Raw genomic sequence first — 9,599 nt, forward strand, 5'->3', positions numbered from 1 at the left:
GAACTGCACTGACGCTGCACTGCTATCTTTTATAGCCTCTCGTCGACACGCAGATATCCACAGCAGTCTTGCTCAGACGCCACTGGCCTGGCCGCAGTGCGGAGAGAAGGTGGACACTGCTCGAAACACTGCGTGCACTAAACCAGCTGTCACAGCCAAGAGGAGTAAAGGCCTCGGTCAGTCTAGTTAGAGTAGGACTCAACGCACGCTAAAGTGTAAACACCCCAGCATAGCTGTGGTGCGCTTGAAGTGGACCAGTATCCTGTAACGGCCTTGTTTAGATTATAAAGTGGAGATGATGATGCTGGGGCCAGTGACTGTGGACTGAGGCCAGGGATGTTCTTTACTGGATGTCATAAACACCATTTAAATTATTGCATGGTTCAGTCATAACATCTCCAAGCATACCTTTGGTTTTGGGTCGGTATTAAGACCACACCAAACAAGAGAGAGGAAATGGAGGGAACCGTTTTCATGGCAAAGCGTGATCCATGGGCTTTTCTTCAAAGCAATCTGTTTATTCACAGCAAACAAATTAATATTTCTAATATAAACTTCAGATGACAAACCAATGAAGTGCCAAGAGTCCAGTCCAAATATTTCAACATTCTACAAATGGCACAGATGCAACAGACGACCTATGACCTTTTAAGGGAATATGGGTCTGGGCTGCGCTTTCAGCTGTTTTTGTGTTTAGAGCCTTTTTTAAACGCTCGTCTGCATCTACTCAGCTAGGTCCATGCAAGACCTGATTGTGGATCAGATACTACTTAGCTAGATTATGAATAGAGATGCCGATCCTGATTGTGGATCAGATAATCTAATGGGAGACATAACGACTCAGTTACCCTGCAGAGCCTGGGTGGGGATGTAGTCCTGATGTTGTGGATCTATTCTATCACATCTCTCTCTCTCTCTGTGTATGTGTGTGTGTGTGTATTTTCTCCTGATGTCATGGATCTATTCTATGCCACATCTCTCTCTCTCTCTCTCTCCTCTCTCTTCTCTCTGTGTGTGTGTGTGTGTGTGTGGATCAGGTGTAGTCCTGATGTTGTGGATCTATTCTATGCCACATCTCTCTCTCTCTCTCTCTCTCTCTCTCTCTCGCTCTCGCTCTCTGTGTGTGTGTGCGCGTATTTTGGTGTGTATCAGGTGTCCTGATGTCATGGATCTATTCTACGCCACACAGGCATGCAGGACCACAGTCCACAGACACTGGACTCATTTTACTGAATACAATAACGTTTCCAGTATGCCAGTGCCAGTCCTAGTGGCCGCAAAGATCTGTAATTCATTTCAAAGTATTTTCTAAACACCAATCATGAACATGTGGTATTGTATTTTTGTTATTTTATATTGTTGTTTATGGACCAATAGAAAATGGTTCCCGTTTTCAAAGAACATTAATCTTCTTGCTCCACCTCGTCCTGCACTTTAAGCCATTCTAATCCTAGTGCTTAAGGTCCACTCACATGAGAAACTAGGCCTGCTACTCTTCTCTTCCCCAGTCCTTCCTCATGACCTCATGGCTGAACATGTTTTTAAACCGTAGTTGGCCACAAGCTATAGTTCATGGATGGGGAACAGGAAAACACAGTAAGTATTGTCCATCAAGCTTCTATTTTTGAGTTTATATTTTACCTTATTTTAGGATGAGTTCAGTTGATGTTTAACATAGAAGAAAACATCCTACCATGATAATCACGAAAGGCTATTTTTGCCTGCATTCTTGTGATTGCGTGTGGACACAATGAAACAGCACTGTTACTAAAATGACATTTGCCCAAAAAGTTGCATTTAGATAAACGCAAACGAACTAGTAAATTGAGACGGAGTTAAATGGGTGCCTTGGCGCACCACCACCACACGCTTTTTTCTACAACATCCGCTGAAGGAAACACCCATCCCACTCTTCGTCACTGACAGCCCATACACCCAATGGGAGCGCGTTTGGGACTTCGCCGAGAATTCTCTCCTATTCATCCTACTACGAGCTTAAACTTGAGCCAACTCTGGCCATGGAGATCGACCGTATCAAAATGCCCGTTTAACCTCCGTAGAGAGATAAGGTAAGATATGTCTTTGGGAATAATATGTTGTTGAAAACGATATATTTAGTTTTCGGTCGGGTGGTCTCTGGTGCGGTCTCGTTAATGTGTGGAAAAGTTTTACGGTCCCTCGAGAGAACCCAGTCCTGTTCTACTAAATGAGCTGCGCTTTCACTGATAACTTTGGGACGTGTTTATAAGTGGAACTAGCGGCTAGATTAATCAAGTGTTTTGCGAGTCAGAAGCAAGAATCAGAAATCAAATATAAAACTTTTTAAAAAAAGCCTATATTAGCCCGCGGATTACATTAGTTTTCCCGTTGTATTTCTTCTGTTTTAGCCTACCTGTAGCTTTGGTACGATAGCGTCACAGTATCAACTTCTGGAACAACATATTAGGCTACATTGTCATCTTGAAAGTTATTTGAAAGCCTATAGGCTACTTTGTCGTGTTTTCGTTTGGAACTTGCCAAACTTTCGTTTGGAAGTAGTTTTTAAGTGTCTTTGGTTGGAATCTGTGTGCAGTAGGGCACGAGATACATATTGGGTTTAAATCCCCTGTGAGCTGATGAAGGACTAAAGGTGAAGTATCCTTGATTTAACAGCTTGGGACGATTCAGATACAGTGTCCAAAATGTTCAAGCAGTTTAGGCTTATTAGGCAACAAAAGCTGAACATGAAGACATGTGGATCTTGATTAAAAAGGGAGAAAACATAACTTAGCAGCCCTACCATATATGGTTTTAGTCTTACATGTTTCTTTTTGAAACTTAATTTTTTGTCATTATTTAATACAATAACCCCTTTTAGTGGATTAAGATATACAATAAGGTAGTTACATAATTTTTCCACAACAGTAACACCAATATATATGCATATGGTTTGGATTTAACACAGAGAAAACCATTTTGATGACTGTCAGTTTTGAGTTTAGAGCATCTATTTGAGTTTAATATTTACAACTGACAAACTGGAGGTAGAAACATATGTGGGTCTATGCTGAACAGAACATTTGGGCATAATTGACACTTTGTGTCTACAATGTTGTGATTTGTTGTCAGTGGCTACACAAGGGTATCATCACAAACACAGAGGTGTACAGAGTTGTAAGACAAGCTAACAGCGAAGCTAAAATAACAACCACAGTCAGATCATGCAGACTGTGTTACTGAATTATACTGTAACTACACTTGGTTTGCCACCCATGGTTGAGGTTGAGGGAGGTATGTATTTGTGTGTGTGGATCATGGACGATTTAAGAAGTATGCTGATTACTGGCACACATCGTAAAGCCACAGGAATATTTGTCAAGTGGGTTCATGTTTGTCATTGTCTAATGACTATAATATATCTTAGAATGTTCCTAAGTCTGGAGGTGTTATTTTCAATTGTGGTTAATTTGATCTTAATGGCTGATTGTTTTAATAAGCCATTTTTTGTTTCTGTGGGAAGTCTGTTGAGTCCTGTTGAGTAACATAGAGGTTGACATTGGGGTGATTTAAAATCAACAGATGCACAGTGTTCTTGGCTCTTCATGGCCAACATTGTTCTGCTGAGCCGTAGTGCGTTTGCATTATGGAACACAGATCAGTGCTTTCAGAATGGGCGCCAATGCATATGGATCTCAATGCAGTGCTTTTAGAATGGGCACCAATGCATATGGACCTCAATGCAGTGCCTTTTGAGCACCTGAGAATGGCCACCACTGCATACAGTGTAGATCCCAGTGTATTGCATTTAAAATAGGCACCACTGCGTACAATATAGGGGTGTAAAGGTGCATGTATTGGTACAGAACTGTTTAAGTACAAGACGTTAGGTTCAATACAAATGTGCACCGAATGTACCAAATGCACCAACTGCAGTCTTTAACAGTAATCAATAGGCTTTTTTGCTTACGGACCATGTTTCAAATTCGAGTTTCGACACAAACATATTAAGTGGTGAATAGCATCAGCAATCAGCATCAGCAATATTGTCCGTGAATTTTAGGTCAGCAGTACCTACAGACTTACTGTGCCGAGAATACAGAGCCCATAGTAGTGCATTTAGAATGAGCACCAATGCAGACTGTAGTAGCCACAGTGCATTGCTTTTAAAATTAAATGGGGACCTCTGCATGCAGTATGGAGCCCAGTGCACCTCTATGTGCCATATGGACACCAATCTAGTGCTTTGCAGCTTGCCTTTCCTCACATGTGTGCAGGTATAGACCCTTTCAAGAGAGTTCCATTATCAGCATCATAGTTGGCCCCACAAGGCTTCCGTTTTAACATTCCATATGTTATCTTAATGCAGAGGAAGTAGATTGGGAACCAAATAGAACGTTCAAGCATTTATTGTTGAAAGGATCTATATAGGTTTGAAGGAAGGGTGTCCATGCCTGAGCTGTGGCTTACAACTTCTATATGAGGCCCTCAGAGCCCAGATGTGCATTCCTGCTGTCTAGAGGGGAAGCCCGCTGCAAATAGACAGTGCTGGAATGCAAACAGCAGACCGGAGGCTGTTTGACAGGCTCAAAATGAGAAAAGAAATACCTTGCAAATAAACATAAACATTATGTGTATAGCGTGGCAGAATCTGGTTGCATGTGGTTTCGCCTGGCTGGAGACTATACTCTCCTCTGCTGTTCACTCTGTCATTCTCCCTCTCCCTCTCTCTCTCTCTCTCTCTCTCTCCTTCGCTCGCTCGCTCCCCTTCCCCCTCTCCCACTTTCTGTGTCTCTGTCCCTCGTTCTAACTTCCTCCCTCCTTTTTCTGGGGGCCTCAGAAATGCTGAATGCGCTGCCATTCGCTGACGGCCGTTTTCGATTTCTCCCACATAGCGCTCGTTCGTTTTTCCAGCTCGGGTTTCAGCAGGCTTACGGAGGGAGCGCGGCTGCAATCAGATTGAAATGAAAGATGTGTCTGTCTCCTCCGCGCCGTGCCCCGCTCCAGCGGAGGAGAAAGGGGCCTCGTTCGTCCGTTCGTTTCGTGGGGACGAATGAGGCAGCTCCAGGTCCGTGGCGTGCCAAGTCAGCGGCCGGCCAGGGCCAAGGTCCAGCACTGCTCCAGGCAGCTCCAGGATTACATTTGCATGAGGCCCGAGATGGGACTTAATTCACTGCACTTTTTTTTCCTTCTCTCTCTCTCTACCCCCTACCCCCCTCCCCTCGCCGCTTAAGGATCCTCTTCACTTTACCTCTCTGTGAAAGATCAGGGCCTGGTCTCGGTCTTAGCCTGGAGGTTGAGAGAAGAAAAAAAAAAAAAAATGCCACCACTGATTTCAAACTATATTTGTAATTGCATTTTAGTATCTTCACACTTAGTCTTTCACCACCTATTCATAAACGTTACTTGTACCTCTGGTATTTTTAGTGCTGTGCGGGAAGGATGTGATTATTGCATTGGCTCTGGTAGGCCTGGCTGAGTCAGAGGCCAGGAATGTATATTCATTAGGGGGTTGTTTTTGACCTGGAAGTGTTGCTGTCTGTGCACTGCGGATGGGAAGGATAATTGGGCGAAATTGGGGTCTGCCAGTGCAAGCCCTTTGAAGCCGGCCTGGCGTTGTGAATTATCAGTGGGCATGGCGCTGGCACGGAACCTCTCAAGCGACGGCTCGCCCTGGCATTATTGGCAAAATTAGCAGTGCCCTGTGGTCCTGCTTACTTGTTTACAGTGTGTTCGTTAGGGGACCTATCATCATGAATATGTTCACTGGATTTGATGGGTTGGTTTTTCCTTTAGACTTTTCAAACTTTTTCCCAGTCTTTTTGGCAAACTGCTCTCTCCTCTCTCACTCTCTTTCTCTTTTTCTTTCTCTTTGACGCCTTCGCTGTCTCGCTCTGTTTCGCTTTATTGTCTGTCATTCTCACACTCTTTGTTTCTCTCTCTCTCTCTCTGTCTGTCTCTTTTTGTCTCTCTTTTTTTCTTTCTCTCTCATTTATGCCCACATCTAGAGTCTGTGTTGGGCATGATTAAATGACTGCCACTGCTGGTGTGAACTGTGTTTTTATTTTAGGAGAGGAAAGGAATGTAAAAGTCTCTTTTTCATCCTCCTCTTCCTCTTCCTCCACCACAATACTAGAGACCGACCGATCGATCGGCCAGCCGATTTAATCGGCCGATTTTTGCTATTTTTTAATCAATCGGCATCGGCCAATTTTCTTATTTGGCCGCGCCGATTTTAAGTCAGTCACATCTGCGGGCAGCTACTTGGAACACAGTGCGAGGTTTTAAAAGAGACGGTCTATTTAGAACTAAGAAAATCTTTGGTTTCAAGAAGGAGCAAGACTGTCTACAGGTAAGGCATCAATTTTTACATTCCAGTGTCCCAAAGTCGTATATTTTCTCTTATGATTTCTCTTATGGTTGTAATCTGTGATGTTGCTTCATTTACCGAAAGTGCGTTGGGAATGCGCCGGCAAGCCCCCTTAATGCTGGACCCCGTTTCTCGAAAGCATTGTTGCTAACTAGTTAGCAACTTAGTAGGTTGCCTATGGGAAATTGCATTGCAACCAAGTAAGTTGCTAACTTAGTTAGCAACGACACTGTCGAGAAACACACCCCTGGTGACCAGCGTGATGTTTCGATCTAAACCATATATACATATAAATTTAACAAAAAGAGGACGCAAATCTAACATGTGAACGCTTTATAACACTGTCATCCCATGTCCATTCGTTTTCAACTGCATCGGAGTTGAAGAAGAAATGAAAGTTGCTTAGCGTTGTGGCTACGACTGCGTTGGGAATGCGCCAACTATGCAAGCCCCCGCCCTCAACGCCGGTGACTGCTATGTTACGATCTAAACTTAAGTAACGGACAATCTAAGTGAAATGATTGAGGAAAAAGAGGACGCACAAATAACAAGTGAACGTTTTAAAACATTGGCATCCCGTGTCAATTTGTTTTCGCGATGTACTGTATACATGTTTGATTTGATGCATGCTCACAGCATGCTGGGAGACAGAGTTTTATATTGTTGAAACCTAGGTCTGTGGTAAGGCATGGAAGTTCCACAGTGAAACTGTATAACCTGAACATGTATTTTGCCGTTTTGAAGTAACTATCTGAAGTTGTCACATCATGGAAGTCTTCTTGCACTCTGTTAAACATATTAAAATGAATAATTAATAGACTAACAGACTGCAAGAAGTCATACATTTGTTAATTCTTGTTGTTATGAATCGATGAGTAGGCCCCTACAGTCATTTTTATATAATAGCCTACATAATATTTCTACTATATACATAAATATATAGTGTATATATAGAACATATGTTATTTATCATTTATCATCATTTTTATATAATAGCCTACATAATATTTCTACTATATACATAAATATATAGTGTATATATAGAACATATGTTATTTATCATGTTGATTTTTTTAATGTTCAATTTTCAATAAATCGTTGAAAAAAGTGTTCAGTTGAGTGCCTCCTCTTACTAGTATGATTTTTAGCATGCCAATTAAGGATAAAACGATAGCATATCGGCCCTAAAAATCGGCCCAAAAAATCGGCAGGTCACATCGGCCATCGGCTGACTCCGACCGCTAAAAATCGGTATCGGCATCGGCTTTAGAAAAACCCAAATCGGTCGGTCTCTACACAATACGTGTAGGGAATGCTCTCAAAACAACCAAGAAAGATGGCTCAGTTGCCATGTGTTTGTGTTAGTTACTGTACTTTTCTTGCAGTATTGCAAAATGGCACAAGAACGCCGTGTACAAGCCTTGGATAAACCCTTCTAATAGCGTCATGCCTCTTCTGAGTAAAAGCGCTTGCTTCAGGTAGACCTCACTTGTTAGTTTATTTACAGTGGGCCAGTTGACATGGCTATTTTGGACGTCTCTGATCCGAGTCCCACGAAACTCAGCCTGGAGCCTTCAAAGCCCAGTGTTTGCTTGGAGAAAGGAATGCAACCGCGCAGTAACGCTGTGGCAATCGCAGTCTTATCCCACTCAATTAGGCCCGACCGATCTCTGGGCGCATCTGGTCCAACCCGTGCACCACCGTGTAATGGAGTCAGGGAAGCCTCACACATATGTGCACTCATAATACTCTCTCACACACACACACACACACACACACACTCACACTCACTCACTCTCTCTCTGTCACACACACATACCCCTTCTCCGTCTAGGGTTTCTGCAGTGTCTTAAAAAGTTGAAAGAAAAAGTAATTTAAGGCCATAATAACGTTTTAAATACATTAGCATTTAAATTAACATATTAGGCACTCTGTCTTAAATACACTAAGGTCTTAATTATGTTATTGTTCATTTATCGTTACTTCAACAGTGGTCGTTTCATTTTTGTAGTAGCATAGATTGAAGTTGACTGTTATTTAGCAGACACTTTTATCTAAAGCGGCACAGTCACAACGACGGGTCATGTCCACATTGACATTGTAGTTCTCTCTGTCAGCGGTAAAGATACAGTGTATCACAATGTAATAAAAGATTAATGTGGAACTGATAACATACAAACTTTGTAGCTAGAATATAAGTTCAGAGAACACATTTATTTACTTTGATAATAATTCTGAGACTCTGATTTCCCTTCAGATTTTTTGCAAGTATGGGCATGAAATCAATCATTCATATTATAATAGTCTTTGTCTTAAATTTAATATGTTGCAGAAACTCTCTCTCTCTCTCTCTCTGTCACACACACACGCACACACACATGGCTTGAAGATGTCTGACCTGTCTGTGGCCAATGGGGATGCGGGCCTCGAACCTATATGGCCAATGCGACTGTGTGGGTAACCTGACGGGAGAGAGTGCAGGGCGCTGACCAGGGTAATTATAGAGCTCAGTAAAGTTGACCACAGCTTTGATCCCAGCCATCTGCTTCTCTCTCTCTCTCTCTCCCTCCCTCTCTCTCTCCCTCTCTTTCTCTCTCTCTGCGGGGCCGATCGACTCTCAGATCTCCTGTCGTTGTGTAAATCCAGGCTGTGAGAACGTGCGCTGTGCGCCCACCGAGCACACCGCGGCAGCGCCAGGGGCCTGATCCGGTGCCATCCCCAGCCGGCCCGCTGGCCTCAGCAGATGTAGCGGGGCCATTTTTGGAAAGGATGATGAGATCTCCTCCTGGCTCTGGGGTCTCTGAAATGACTTTTATGAAACGCCTGCATGGATGAACTGCCTGAACATATTCATTAAGTCGTAGGGAGCGCAGGACTGCCGCCAGGCCCTCGCTGAACCGAGAGCACTGTCCAAGTCAGGACGGGGAAGCTGGATGCGACTCTGTTTACTTAGGATTGTGCTCTTACCCTTGTAGGGCAAAACTCCGATCTGTCCTGATACCCCTTGGGGCATTAGGCCTCTAAAATGGTTTTTATTTTTGAAGGTTGTGACTTGGCAGAGCACCTGACACCACAAGACTCTCTCCACATGTACTCAGCTGTGGGGAACTCACAGGAGTCATGAGGCCTATTGCCATTGCTGAAATGCCCTTTCTGCTATCTGTTCTTTCCTGGCGGTGTGTGTGTGTGTGTGTGTGTGTGTGTGTATTAGTGTGTGCGCTTTTTTATGTGTGTGTGTGCGTGTGTCTGTGAG

The 9,599-nt window shown here is 43.3% G+C and overlaps 1 protein-coding gene across 2 annotated transcripts in view; it reads left to right on the forward strand.

Annotated features, from left to right (window-relative positions):
* The first annotated feature begins 1,925 nt into the window (after nucleotides 1-1,925).
* Nucleotides 1,926-9,599, forward strand: part of il11ra (interleukin 11 receptor, alpha) — a 43,922-nt gene continuing 36,248 nt past the window's right edge. For both annotated transcript variants that reach the window (XM_042059150.1, XM_042059153.1), the window contains exon 1: nucleotides 1,926-2,069. The gene's annotated coding sequence lies outside the window, so the exon portion shown is untranslated. The remainder of the gene's footprint in view (nucleotides 2,070-9,599) is intronic.

This window comes from Alosa sapidissima, chromosome 13 (genome assembly GCF_018492685.1).
Source record: "Alosa sapidissima isolate fAloSap1 chromosome 13, fAloSap1.pri, whole genome shotgun sequence".
Lineage (NCBI taxonomy): Eukaryota > Metazoa > Chordata > Actinopteri > Clupeiformes > Clupeidae > Alosa > Alosa sapidissima.